Source organism: Micromesistius poutassou (assembly GCF_964030765.1).
Source record: "Micromesistius poutassou genome assembly, chromosome: 3".
NCBI lineage: Eukaryota > Metazoa > Chordata > Actinopteri > Gadiformes > Gadidae > Micromesistius > Micromesistius poutassou.
The window spans coordinates 2,375,450-2,389,006 of NC_140273.1; the positions used below are offsets into that span (position 1 = coordinate 2,375,450).

The following is a 13,557-nucleotide window of genomic DNA, read 5'->3' on the forward strand; positions in this document are numbered from 1 at the left end:
GGTGTTAGCCATTACACTGATCACCCAATCAGGAGGTGCCAGAGGGCTGTCACACTGCTCCCTGTGCTTTTCCTGCCTAATTGTCTCTGCTCATCACTCACCTGCCCTCTGTTAACTAATCATCCGAGTTGTTTGCCTCACAGTACTTAAGCCTGGTCTTTTCATTCTGTCTCTTGTGTCTTCACTGAACACTGTAGGTAACTATGTATGGATCTCTATCTTTGTTCATTCTACCCGATTTGATCTCATTGCCAACCTTTGCCTGTGACCTGACTCTGATTTTGGATTACCATTTTGACAGTCGGTCAGATTTGTTTTTTTGGCCTTTTTTGATTTATGGACTTAGTTTTCGCTTTTTGATCTTCTGAGCTTTCTGGAACATTATCATTTGTTCCCTCTGTGGAATAAAAACCTTAAAACTCAGTTTTGCTTCGCATTTGAGTCACCCTCAGTTCCTGGATTCCGCAAACCCTGACAGCTACAATTGAAGATCAAGGTAAATCTGTGCTGATTTATTTGAAACATCGGATTAGAGGAATTGACGTGTTCCCCGATGGACAAATTTAACTCACAACTGTTTATGCTGACTGATTTGCTTTTTGCTACCCATCTGTGTGCGGGCTTTGCACAATGCCAAGGGAAAGAGGCGGTGGTTGAAAAAAGTATTTAGACTGCTTATTAAGGTCACTCGTTGCGTAAAATGGTTTATTCTTTTCCCAGTGTCATTTCATTAATTTAGAAGAGTTTTGTTCATTTTTGAATTGTAAAATAAATACATAAATTTTTTTTGTTGCGAGTTTTGAAATTATTGGAAGCGAGTCGAGCTGACCTCGCCTGCTGTACCATATATGTAGGCCTACTATATATATACGCAATGCAACATGCTTTTAACGGCAGTCATTTTTTTTTTAACGCACGATTAACGCTGTGACATTTGAACCTCGGGCCACTCCGTAGCTCGGGAAATCAGGAAGCAATGCACATTAGGTCGAGGCAGTCGCCAAATGTTTGGCTACAGTGTGCAGGCCGATAAGTATTGTGGAGGACGACGGTCTGCGTGAAATAATACATCCAACGACTGGAAATACGATACGACTGGAAATACGAAATAACTTGATATTAATTTGGTCTGTTAAAAAAGAGAAGAGGTGGAGGCTGATGTTTAGTTTATTTGGTCTGTTAAAAGAGAGGAGATTGAGGTTGGGTTGTTCAGCCTCTGCTGAATATAACAGAACAGCTGTTTATAGGCTATAGGCTGACTGCACTATCATTTGAGTCATGTTCTGTAACACTGTTTCATGAACACTTTATTTATTTTAAATTATTTTCTTTAAGTTATTTTGTGCATCACCCTGTTTGTTTCGAATTTGATGCAAATTGCAATGCAATGCATTGAGGGGCATTGTTTTGTGTTAAATGGCTGCTTAAACAAAAATGTGGATGAATAGATCAAATGTGAAGTTCAACACACTACTGTGTTAGTAAACATTACTATGCAGTTTGCATATGTTAGTTACTTGAACTGAGAGTATTTCTCATTGTAGCAATAAATAAACATGCTTTTTATTCCTGATTTCCAGAGCTACGGAGTGGCCCGAGGTTCAAATGCACAAAATAACTTAAAGAAAATAAGCATTTGTCTATTCTCATGTTGAAGAGTATTACATCATAGATCATAGTTAATCATGATTAATCAAATTAAATATTTTAATCGATTGACAGCCCTAATATATATTAGTGCTGTCAGTTAAACGTGTTATTAACGGCGTTAACGCAAACCCAATTTAACGGCGTTCATTTTTTTAACTCCACTACATTGTTTAAAAAAAAAAAACATTTGCACAAAGCAAGCCGATCCACTTTTCCATGTTGAAGAGTATTAAAATGAGAAAAAATAAAAGGGACAAAAAGAAATCAAGGGACATTTAGCATAGATAAAAATGTGTGATTAATCGCGAGTTAACTGACATTAATGCGATTAAATATTTTAATCGTTTGACAGCACTAATATATATATATATATATATATATATATATATATATATATATATATGGCAGTTCAATGTGAAACATGGATTTCTAAAGGTTACTGTACATTGGCAGAGACTAGCGCCAGGAGCTGATACATCACTACGGTAGAGCTAAGAAGGTTCTACGAGCGCTTCAGACCTATGTAATTGCCACATTTGTGTTTTTGTCTGTGCATAAACTACAGCTTATAGTCTGGAAATTACGATAGTAATGTTAGTAATCAAATTCTCTTCAAGAAAATAGCATGGCGGTGCGTGATTTAAAGACCGGGTAAACCAAGAATAATTATGGGTTTTGAGTTTATAATACCACAGGAAAATATATTATTAACCACCCTGCCAAATTTGAAGGACTAAAAAAATCGCGAAGTATATAAAATTATGCTTCAAAGTTGATGAAAAATGAGCAGTAATCCCTGGCTCAGGACGGTGGGGGCGTGTGCGCTGCAGGCCAGGAAACCACGCCCATCACCGGAGAGAGACCGTCTTCGGTCGGAAACTTAAATAAAGTAAACGAACCGTTAACGTTACGTTTCCCACTGTGGTATCCAGGGAAGATGCACCAACGAGGTTGAAGAGGCATAACGGGCAAGCTAGCTGCAAACTGACAATTCAAACCAGACTCGTGAGCGGTAAAACCATAGACGGGTGAAACCACAGAATGCTAGTGCACGGTTAATGTATTTATACCTAGAGGGCAGCAGGGGGCGGGTCTACATCGAAGACCGCTTTACGTAAAGCGGTCTTCGATGTAGACCCGCCCATTTTAAACCTGCACACAGAACATTCTCTGAGGCCTAGCTCCTCAAGGAAATGATGAATGGGAAAAATATTTTTTACATGTTTTGAGGGACACATTTAAGGCCTAATTAATATGATAAGAAGAAAAATACTGAATTTGGTTTACCCGGTCTTTAAAGTAGCCCAATAGGGTGGGAAAACCACCCAATCTGGCGACACTGCCTGAACGTCCTCACGCTCCAGCTTCAACGTAAATCAATGAGACCAGCTGAAAACAAAGCCGATAGTAGACTTTAAGGTCCCATGGCGTGCCACCAAGCCGGTTTGAAAAACTGCCCCCTATGACATCACAGGTGGTCGTGTCCATTTACGACGGCTAGATGAGCAACATTTGCTACAGTCCACTGGGTAGGCTGGTAGACTGATCTGTCCAGCACACATCTAGGTGGACACGCCCATAGATATATAGAACACTAGATGTCTTACGGCGGAGTCTAGACAGGCATAACAGGCGGCCATCTTGTCACAGGCAAGCTTTCTGGTGGTACCTTAGGTAAGGTCAGTGATCTGAACAAACGCTAATACTCTTATCTCACTGAAATCTTGACGGATTTACAAACGGTTTGTTTTCTTACAAACTACTATTTGTAAAGGGAAATCTTGTACCTATTATAGATTATTCTATTTTTTTTAGAACATAACAATTATTCACAAGTATTAGGGGTGCACGATAATTATCGGGCCGATAACAGAAATGATTACGTCATTCCGATAAGTCCGATAACATGACTAATAGCCTATATAATTTCAGTGCCCCGCTCCCACTAAATGAAAGGTCTTATCGTAACCCTAAAAGTACACATCATAGGCCTACAATCAATTACAATACATGAGTTCACAACTGCACGCAGATATAGAAAATGTTTATTTGTATTATGTTAGACCTTTCCTGCTGTCGACTCCCAGACCGTAGTCGAGGAGCACAGCGTTGCTCCTCGTTCTCTCGGGGGTACCACCCTTCACTTTGACCGGCAGTGGGTCTGCTTATAGGTCGGAATGAAGCGGCCGCCGATGATTGACTTGATTCTCAGTTTCACTAACATTACAATACACGTTTGCACAGACACAACCGGACTGGTTCGTTACTTCACTAAACTGACACACGCTCAGTCTCTCTCTCCTCGCTCGTCCACACACTTCCATTCCAGCGCACACACATACGCTACTCTCGTAACACTTATTATTAACAACAGTTAGCTGAACATTATAGGGTCCCAGTCTTCCACTCCCTGTTTTCTCAGTTAAACACAGATAACAACTACATTTGTCCCAGTGTTTGTTAGATGTGAAATTAAGCAAAAAAAAGACGATCTCTTCCTCCGGTAACGCAGTCGTTCGCAACGCCTTTCTTATTCGTCGTTTCTTCTATTTGTCTGTAACTCATGCTCCAATCTTTCATTGATTGATGCGGATATATATATTGATATAATTATTTTGATAGAACTCTGTAAATATAGTGATTAGCTTTTTTTATTATATATACTGACATGTTAATAATGATATTAACTATACAGGCTAAATTGATCTGTTAAGGGGTAGGACCAGATACGTTTTTTACTTCCTCCTTCCCCCTTTCAAGCATGTGGCAAGTGTGTTTGTTTTTTGCTTTTGTTTTATTTAAACTTTGTTTTTATTGCTTACATGTTCTAAATAAAGAAATCAAATCAAATATATTCTCTACAGGCAAAATGGCGAGGAGGGCAACCCCTCAGCATATTGCAGAACATGCCATCAGTGCCACAGACCAGACTGCCATGTTAGAGGTGAAATACATAAACTCCACCAAAGGCAAGTGTCTCTAGTGTTAATTGTACTTAGTACTGAAGATATCTGCTTTTGATATTTCATAGTGTCTTAGTACTATTACGTTAAATTATGTGTCATAGGTGAATTCAGAGTTCATTTTACTCTCACTATGTTGCCAACATGGGCAATACATTTGTTTACTAAAGGTGCCATGACATGCCACCAGGTGTGCTCTGATTAGCCGTTACAAGCCGTTTTGGAAATCTGCCCCATATGACATCATATGGGGCAGGAAGTGGGCGTGTCCACCTAGATGTGTGCTGGATAGATCAGTCCACCAGCCTACCCAGTGGACTGAAGCAAATGTTGCTCATCTATCCGTCATACATCTAGGTCAGGGTTTCTCAACGGGGGCGGCAGCGCCCCCTGGGGGGCGTTCGTAGAACCTAGGGGGGCGCTGGGAACGAACACGGGGGCGTCACAACTTCGCTTGTGTAGTGGTCATTATTTTGAACTTTTTAAACTTTCATGGTTTTCAAATATTTTCGGTGCAAAAATAGGATAAATGAAATAAAAAGCCTATCTTCATATGGGTTTCTAACCCCTCTATCGTCTCATCTACTTTTTACTTTATGCTCAGTACCGGCGTGATCGCCATGGTAACGCCGATAAACAAATCAACCTCATCGCAGCAGCGTGGTGCTTTCCGAAACTATTTCGCCCTCCCCTGACTTCCACTGGTTGGTTTGCGGGACATGCAAAGCAAGCGGTGGATGGGGCATTACACTAAGCAACATGAATCTCATCCATATTACATAGTAAGGCAACATAAGACGTGAATAAAGCTAACGCCGCTTAGCATGCTAATTGTAAACAATAGAACGTGCGCATTACGTGTAGACCACTGCAACGTCGCTCATTACGTCTGTGAACCGATAAACACTTTCATAAGGTACGCACACCAACCGGCACATACTCATTTAACACTGATGTTACAGGCGCTTAACTTGTATAGTAACAAACTACTTTAATTACTATTTGGCCGCAAACTTAAACGTCCTACTCGCCAACTCAGAACGAAGCGGATAAAGGCTGCACATGCACAGCGTTGCTAGGCAACGTCACATAAACAAAGGGAGTCTTTCGTACACATATTGAACCCAAGTTCGCGGGTTAACAGTTCAATAACCAATAAAAATGTACACAAGCACTGTTACGTATTAAACTTCAATAGCTGAATAATAAAACCTTTTAATAAAACTCTGAATACACATTTTCTTGTCCAGAAGAAACCAAAACGGCACAGAAGTTTTTTATTCAAGCAATGTAGCACGAGTTGGAGTGGAGTTGGTTAGGAACAATAATATTGGGGGGGGGGGGGGGGCGCCAGAGGATCAGGGTAAGGTAAGGGGGGCATTTGCTCAAAAAAGGTTGAGAAACACTGAGATAGACCATCAGACTGGAAGAACAGAGTGAGATGTTCGTTGTTGTCTGCTTCTGTCACAGAAGTTTTTTATTCAAGCTGAGTTGGTAATGGATATAGCCTAACCACGGGTGTCGCAATTAAAAAAAAAAAAAAAAAAACAATAATAATGGAGGGTGGGGGGGGGGGGGGGCGCCAGAGGATCAGGGTAAGGTATGGGGGGCGTTTGCTCAAAAAAGGTTGAGAAACACTGATCTAGGTGGACACGCACACCTGTGATGTGTTAAGGGGCTGATTTCCAAAACGGCTTGTAACGGCTAATCACACCACACCTGGTGGCATGTCATGGCACCTTTTACTAACTCTTACTTCTGTCAACAGGCAGGGGTGTGGTTGCTCTGTCCCTGTTTGAAAAGGGGGATTTTGTAGTTGAATACAGAGGAGAAATGATTGACTTTAGGGAATCAGAGAGAAGGAGGATTTATAATTCCAAATGCTTGGTGTTCATGTTTGACTTCATGTGGCATGCCAAAAATGGTGGTAAGCATTTACTGTATGGTGGCTGGTAGCTTGCAATGTTCAGTACATGATCTTGGCCTAATCGTCCTCCTTGACTAAGCCATTAGCGTGATTCTTTTTGTCTCCTTTGAAGCATTGATGCTGCATTGGAAGATGACTCATTTGGAAGACTAGTCAATGATGATCATGTGCATCCTACCAGCAGGATGAAAAGAATATTAGTTGGTGGAAAACCACACCTCTGTCTGTTTGCTGCGAGAGACATAAACAGAGGAGAGGAAATAACATATGACTATGGAGATAGCAATTGGCCATGGAGAGAAAAGGTTTGTCAGTGACTATATGCCTCTGTATAGTATGCCTTATCTATTATATACGTCAACATCTTTTGACTAACTGCTGCCCTTTTGACCAGGTGACCCTTGTAAAGGAGGGTTTAGATGGGTTTTTTTCTAGGTTAAATAAAGGTGAAAAAAGAGACGAGGCATTCTGTTCAAGCAAACACAATAATAAATCTGATCACTAGCATAGTTGTGATTACCATATGATATTCACATTGTGGAAAGGAAGCCATTTTATAGAGATGGCTAGCAGATGAAAATGTTTTTGGAGGAGCAGGATATAAACAGATGATTCTCCAATCTCCATGTTGAGTTTTTAAATCAGTGGTCTCTGGCCTGTCTTCATCCCGCCCTCCTTGCAGAAAGAGATCAGTCAGAAGCTGGAGGACACCAAGTTGAGGGACCTGAACGCCGCAAACAGCTCTGCTACCTCCCAGGTAGCCAATTCCAACATGGCTAATGACAAGCTAGTCTGGATGTGGAATATCTCTTGGTAGATAAGCCCCATAAACTAGCTAGTCAAACGAGCCAATCTCTATTGTGATGTAATCCTCTTGTTAACACAACCCAAATGCTACAAGCAATCCGTGGATCACTGACTGTACACTGACTGCACACTGAAGTGGTGGTGCTTTTAACACATCCTTAGAAGTACATCACAGCTTAGTATCACATATGGGCCACACATACACACAAAGTGAAAGTAACTCGAAAAATGATGATACACTGACTGTATACTTACTCTAGCCTACTAGCTGTGACTTGAGATAATTTGTATGTTGATTTTCTCTTCAGGGTTGTATTTCCGCTAAAACAATCGGTTGGTTATTACTCAATGTGCGTGACTGATGATTGAGAGCTAAAATTAGTTGCTGACTGGCCGTTGGTCTCATACCAGTAGAAGACACATGCAACTGTATAGCTGTTGTGTAGACTATATGCTTGTAATCAAAATGGTGACTGCTACACAAACAAATTCTGAATAACTGATTCAATTCATATTTTAGGGTGGTGGTGGTGGCGGCGATTTTCATGGCATATCCGTGGACAATGGTATCTTGCCATGCAGCTCCAACCCAGTGATGCAAGAAGAATTCGTTTCCCCCTCCAGCCTACAGGTCAAGGATTGTGGATGGATTGTGTTTAGATACTTGTCAATGTGTTTGTGATAAGGAGCCATGCAAACATGAGGTTGTGAAGATTGTCATTTGTGAGGATTCGTGTGCTCAGATACGGTTCTTGCTTATACACACTGGCTTGAAATGACATGCTAGACACTACACAGCAAATGTGCCAGTGTTATTTTTTTGTTTGTGTTGGTGTTAATTAACAGGGGTTACTATTAATTTTACTCAGAATTGATCAAAATTAACTCCCCCTAGAGTCAGTTCCTGATAGTGTCAGAGATGATTTCCGTCGTTATGAGAATCACTCTGAATTTACACTCTGGCTCGTTAAATTGGCCACACCCACCGTTTGAATCGCTTGCCATGGCAGTGACTGGCACATTGGTGGCACACAGAGTCAGCACGCAGACTGCAGTCATACTTGTTGTCAAAATCTCTTCTTTGGAAGAAGAAAGAAGTTCTTTCTAAGGTAAGGTAAGTTTCGGTCGATAAAATTCTCTCTTTGGGATTGATAGTTTTTTTTTGTGGTTGATTTTGGCTGCTAGCTAGCTTGCGAAGTTGGCTAGCTAGCTAACGTTAGCTTAGCTCGCTAGCCCTGGCCAACACTGCGCTGGACCAGGGTTTAGCTAACATTAGTTCCTCAAATTAATAAAAGTGTCTATAAAAGAAAGGCTTTTGAGTAACAGGAATGTATTGAAAAGGTTGTACACGATACGAGTATAGTAACGAGACCGGGGCGGTTGGGTCCGCTAACTTACAGTCTCTTAAGGAGAAAAAAAAAATAGGGTCAGGACTTTAACGCGTTAATTAAGATTAATTAATTAATTAATAATTAACACATGAAAAAAACAAAACATTTTAATCGCACTTATTTTTGTACCGCGGAACGTTTCTCACTGGATGAGTTTCAGGCGTACCGATTATACTGGAGCACAATCATTTAATGAGTTAAAAGCCGCCAACACTGATCACTGCCCATGGATTTATAAAGTTTTAATGTAGACTGAACGCAGCTCAAACCGACCCGGTGACCAAGCTTTGATAAAAACACCGGATCCGCGCTGGTTTACAGTATCTTCCCGTATTTTAGCCGTGTTGCTACCGGAGCTTAAAAAAAAAAAAAAAGCGCTAGTGGCGGTGCAGCTGAGGACAGCAGAGTTTCCTCTGCTGCAGCTGAACAGCTGACATGTGGTCAAGACGTAGCTACAGACCTGTCACTGTCTCACTGTGCATTTCAGAGCTCTGTCTTCAGGGACAACGTGGAGATGCCTGTGTGATTGGTTAGTTTTATCAATGTTTACATCAGGCTGAGTTCATACTGTGATTTAAGTAGTACAGTAATCACCATAGTGTAGTGGCAGGAAAGACCATTTAATCTGTATTCTCAGGTCAAATATTTATATGCGATTAATTTAGATTAAGTAATTACAAAGCTTCTAATTAATTTGATTAATTTTTTTAATCCAGTCCCGGCCCAAATAGTATTGTTTTGTTTTTTAACAGCATTTCACCTTCCTTCATCACGGTCAGTGTCATGTTGGCTGTCATGTGTGGTAGTCGCGGTAATTGTACAGTGTTCAAATTACCCCCACCCCTGGGGAAACACGGGTGTAAATGTAAGAAATTAGGAATAATAAATGCCATTCTTGTCTTTGAAGCGACATGTTGGTTCCTGTAGAGTATAAAGGAGTCAGCAAATGGGTCAGGGTACCACAGGCGGAGGACGAGTACAATTACTCCCAGTTTTTGCAAGCAGGTAACTGTTAGGCTAATTTGACTGTCATGTTTATTTGTGCATTTAGGGTTTTCCAATGTTTTTCCTAGAGACTACAGATGAAAATCAGTTTTCCTGCTAACTCTGGTGTATTTATAGTTCATCAGCTCTGTTCAATGCATGTTTGTCCCTCCCAAATCTTGCTTACAGTATCTTATGTTTCAGTGCTGGCAAAATTCACTTTGCCAGGTTCTGCTTCCTTGAGCCTGAAGGATTCCTCTAACGTGGAAGTGGATTCTGACATATTTGATGAACTCTTGGAAGTCATCTGGGGTGTCATTCAAGGCGGAAGAATGTGATGGTAAGGGATTGCAGGCTTATATTTTTAATTTAAGCTGTAACTGTTTTCTACAAAAGGTAAATTGAGCTGTAACTCATTTCCTCTCATGGTCAATTGTGTCATTTACAATGCAAGGCTGTGTGTTTTCTTAGGTAGCAATGCTGAGGAGTTCTCAGAGGGCTCATCTTTATCAGACTGGTCACCATCACCATCACGTGCATCCCAAGGGTCATCATCAGGTTCTGACTCAACACTGATACTGGAATCTACCAAAGCTTGGAAAAGACAGCTGGTTGAAGGACCCCTGGATAGCAACGTTGCAAGAGATGTAAGTTGACCACCTGATATTGACCCTGATGTCAATTAGACCAATGTCAAACCTTACATTAAAATTTCACAATAAGTATATTAGTACTGCAGCTTCAGTAGGTGTCAGACTGAAGACCCAGAGCTCCGTTATGTTAGCTAATTCTCATTTATCATGCACCCCCTAACCAACTGTTACATCAGACCGGGGCACAGGCTGAAATACCTACTGTACCTGCAGTGTGAATGTTGTGCAATTGTCGTTTCTGAATGTTAGAGGTGCTCTGTATTCAAAGCCTGGTGGAAGAGAAGTATTCAAAGAGTACGAGAAAACAAGCGCCATCAGTGATGTTACAAGAAGAAAGATGGTGAACATTCTTGTGGCAGATATGGTGGAGAGCCATGGGTAAGTGAATGCACTTGCAATAACAGGTTGTGGTTGTTTTTGTTTTGTTTTTTACCTCCAAAAGTCGCTGCCGATTATGTTCACTTCAACATTGTTTACTTCACCCACACTCGTGCACATCAAGGTTATTATAGTTTTACATTTTATTCGTTTTATTTTTATTTAGCTATTCAATTGGCTTTTTTGTTTCAGTTCAGTTTTAGTTTGTTCATCAAGTGATGAATCACTAATAGTTAACTATAATAACCCAAGTGCACATAATGAAATTTGCAGTTTTTGGAGGAATGATCTATCTCTTTTCAGGAGGGTTCCTCCGGTGAATGTGCGGATCCTCTACGCACTTGGGATTACAACACTGTTCCCTAAATTGAGGGACCCGGATTCCAAGAACGGCTATGTGAGTATAAACAGTAATGCATCCCCATACATTCTGTGTTGTAAAGTGTTTTTGTCTATTGCAAGTCTGCCAGTACTGGGTGAGGGATCCCTGCTCTGTTGCTCACCCTGAGGTTTCTCTAGTTTTTTTCCCTGTTAAAGAGTTTTCCTGGAGTTTTTTCTCAGTTGATGTGAGTCGATGTGTTTTTCTTTATCAACGGGAACATTTCTATGATCACCAGAGTAGTTCCGGCTACCTAGCGTGGAGGCTGAAAACTGTTCAGCGGAACTCTGCTCAAGACAGCAAGAAATCCAGGACCACTTTCCAAGAGGGCCCCAAGACTCCACGCAGTATACGTTCAGATGAGAAGCAGTTGACCGATGAAACACTCAAGTGATACAACCCTTGTCAAAAATAAGATGAAGGCAACATTCCAGCACAGACAAAAGGTGGTTCAAGACCCGGATACTGCCTCTACTGTCCTGGATCTCTTTCCCAGATTCTTGGATACACCTGGCCTGCCTTCTGTTAAAGGGACAGTACAGGTACTACCTGTCACATATGATAAGCCCAGTACGGACTCTAATAATTTGTTTTGAGTGGGAAAATTGTTAGAATGGGAAGTGTATTTGTGCATCTAAACTGTTTTCATTTCTATTTCTTAAAGATGAAAGACAGGATTCCTGATGGATCTGATGAGCTTTATTGCACCAGTCCTGATAGTGGGGAAGAATACGTTCCAGCTTCACTTGCAGAAAGTACAGATACAGAAGGAAGCATGATCTGTGAAATGTCACCATCATCCTTGTCAGACAGGACTCTGAGTAGCAGATGTTCAACTCCATGTCAAAGCAGTAGCAGTACAAATGTCTGTATTCCCGACATCACATGCTTTCCTAGCAGGGAACATGGTGAAAGTGCCTCAGTATCCATTCCTGCTGTCAGAAAGAAAGAAGATGGATCTCGGATGTACAACAAGAGACAGTTCTGTCTGTATTGCGGGTCTTCTTTCCTAAAAATCGTGAAGCATTTGGAGCGTAAACACAACAAGGAGCTGGAGGTAGCAAAAGCACTTAGTTTACCAAAGGGCTCAAAACAAACACGCGTACACTTAGACTGTCTCCGAAACAAAGGCAATTTTGCACATAATGCTGAAATTTTGAAAACAGGCACAGGAAAACTGGTTGCACGCAAGCAGCCAAGAGAGACTACATGCACTGTCTCTACTGTCAAGGGTTATTTATGAAACGTGCAATGTGGAGACATTTTCAGATCTGCAAATTTAAACCTGTCAATCCCAAACCGGGAAAAACTAAAAACTAGAGTCCAAGCTCTCTGTGCCTTTTCAGAACCCACACCTGTTGGAGTTTCGGAAGAGCTATGGAAACTGGTTAATAACATGAACCAGGATGCTGTTGCACATGCAGTCAAAAGTGACTGGTGCATCATGGAGATGGGAAGCACCTCTACAACAAGCATGGATTTGAAGTTGATAAGCACGAATATATCCGGCAAAAGTTAAGGGAGCTTGGCAGACTTCGTGTACATGGTGGAGAGGTCACAAACATGAAGACGATCAAAGAATATGTCATACCAGCGAACTTCATGCAGACAGTCAATGCAGTGAAACACGCAGCACAAGGCAATAAAGGTAATTCCAAATCGCTTCCTCTTAAACTTGGACACAGCGTCAAGAGGATGTCTATGCTCCTGGAGAGTGATGCAATCATTAAAGGAGACAAGGATGCTGCAGAAGAAGCTCGATCCTTTCGAAATCTGTATGATGCGAAATGGCACAAGCTTGTGTCAGTCACATCTTTGAAGAGCCTCAACGAGTCCAAGTGGAACGCCCCCCAGCTGCTGCCTTTCACAGCAGATGTGCAGAAGTTACACAATTACCTGGATGAGAAGCAACAGCAGTACCAACATGATTTGGAATCTGAGGCGTCATCGCAGAACTGGGCCAGTCTGGCAAAGGTGACTCTGGCACAGGTTATCATTCAACCGGCGTAGAGAAGGTGAAGTTTCCAAAATGTCCCTCTCTGCATTCACATCAAGAGACACATCAGCACCTCACGAAGACGTCAACCTTGCTCTCTCTGAGCTCGAGAAAAAGCTCTGCCATCATTTCACCAGGATAGAAATGAGAGGAAAGAGAGGTAGGAAAGTTGCTGTCCTCCTAAGCCCAGTGATGCAGGAAGCACTCAACATGCTACATCAAAAGAGAAAGGAGTGTGGCGTCCTCAAAGAAAACGCATGTGTTTGCCAGACCAGGAGTGATGTCGCACTACAGAGGGTCAGATTGCATCCGCCAGTTTGTCCAACTCTGTGATGTCAAGAATCCTCTCTCACTCACCTCAACAAGACTGAGGAAGCACATGGCTACCTTATCTAAAGTACTAAACCTTCAGGAGACAGAGCTTGATTA

General features: G+C 41.5%; 1 pseudogene across 1 annotated transcript; it reads left to right on the top strand.

The window, feature by feature from the left end:
• Window positions 1–9,649: 9,649 nt before the first annotated feature.
• On the top strand, window positions 9,650–13,142 carry LOC311340463 (annotated as a pseudogene). The gene is made up of 7 exons: window positions 9,650–9,743; window positions 9,927–10,062; window positions 10,194–10,369; window positions 10,617–10,753; window positions 11,057–11,150; window positions 11,350–11,668; window positions 12,954–13,142. The product of its transcript is annotated as an uncharacterized misc_RNA (transcript).
• Window positions 13,143–13,557: the final 415 nt, after the last annotated feature.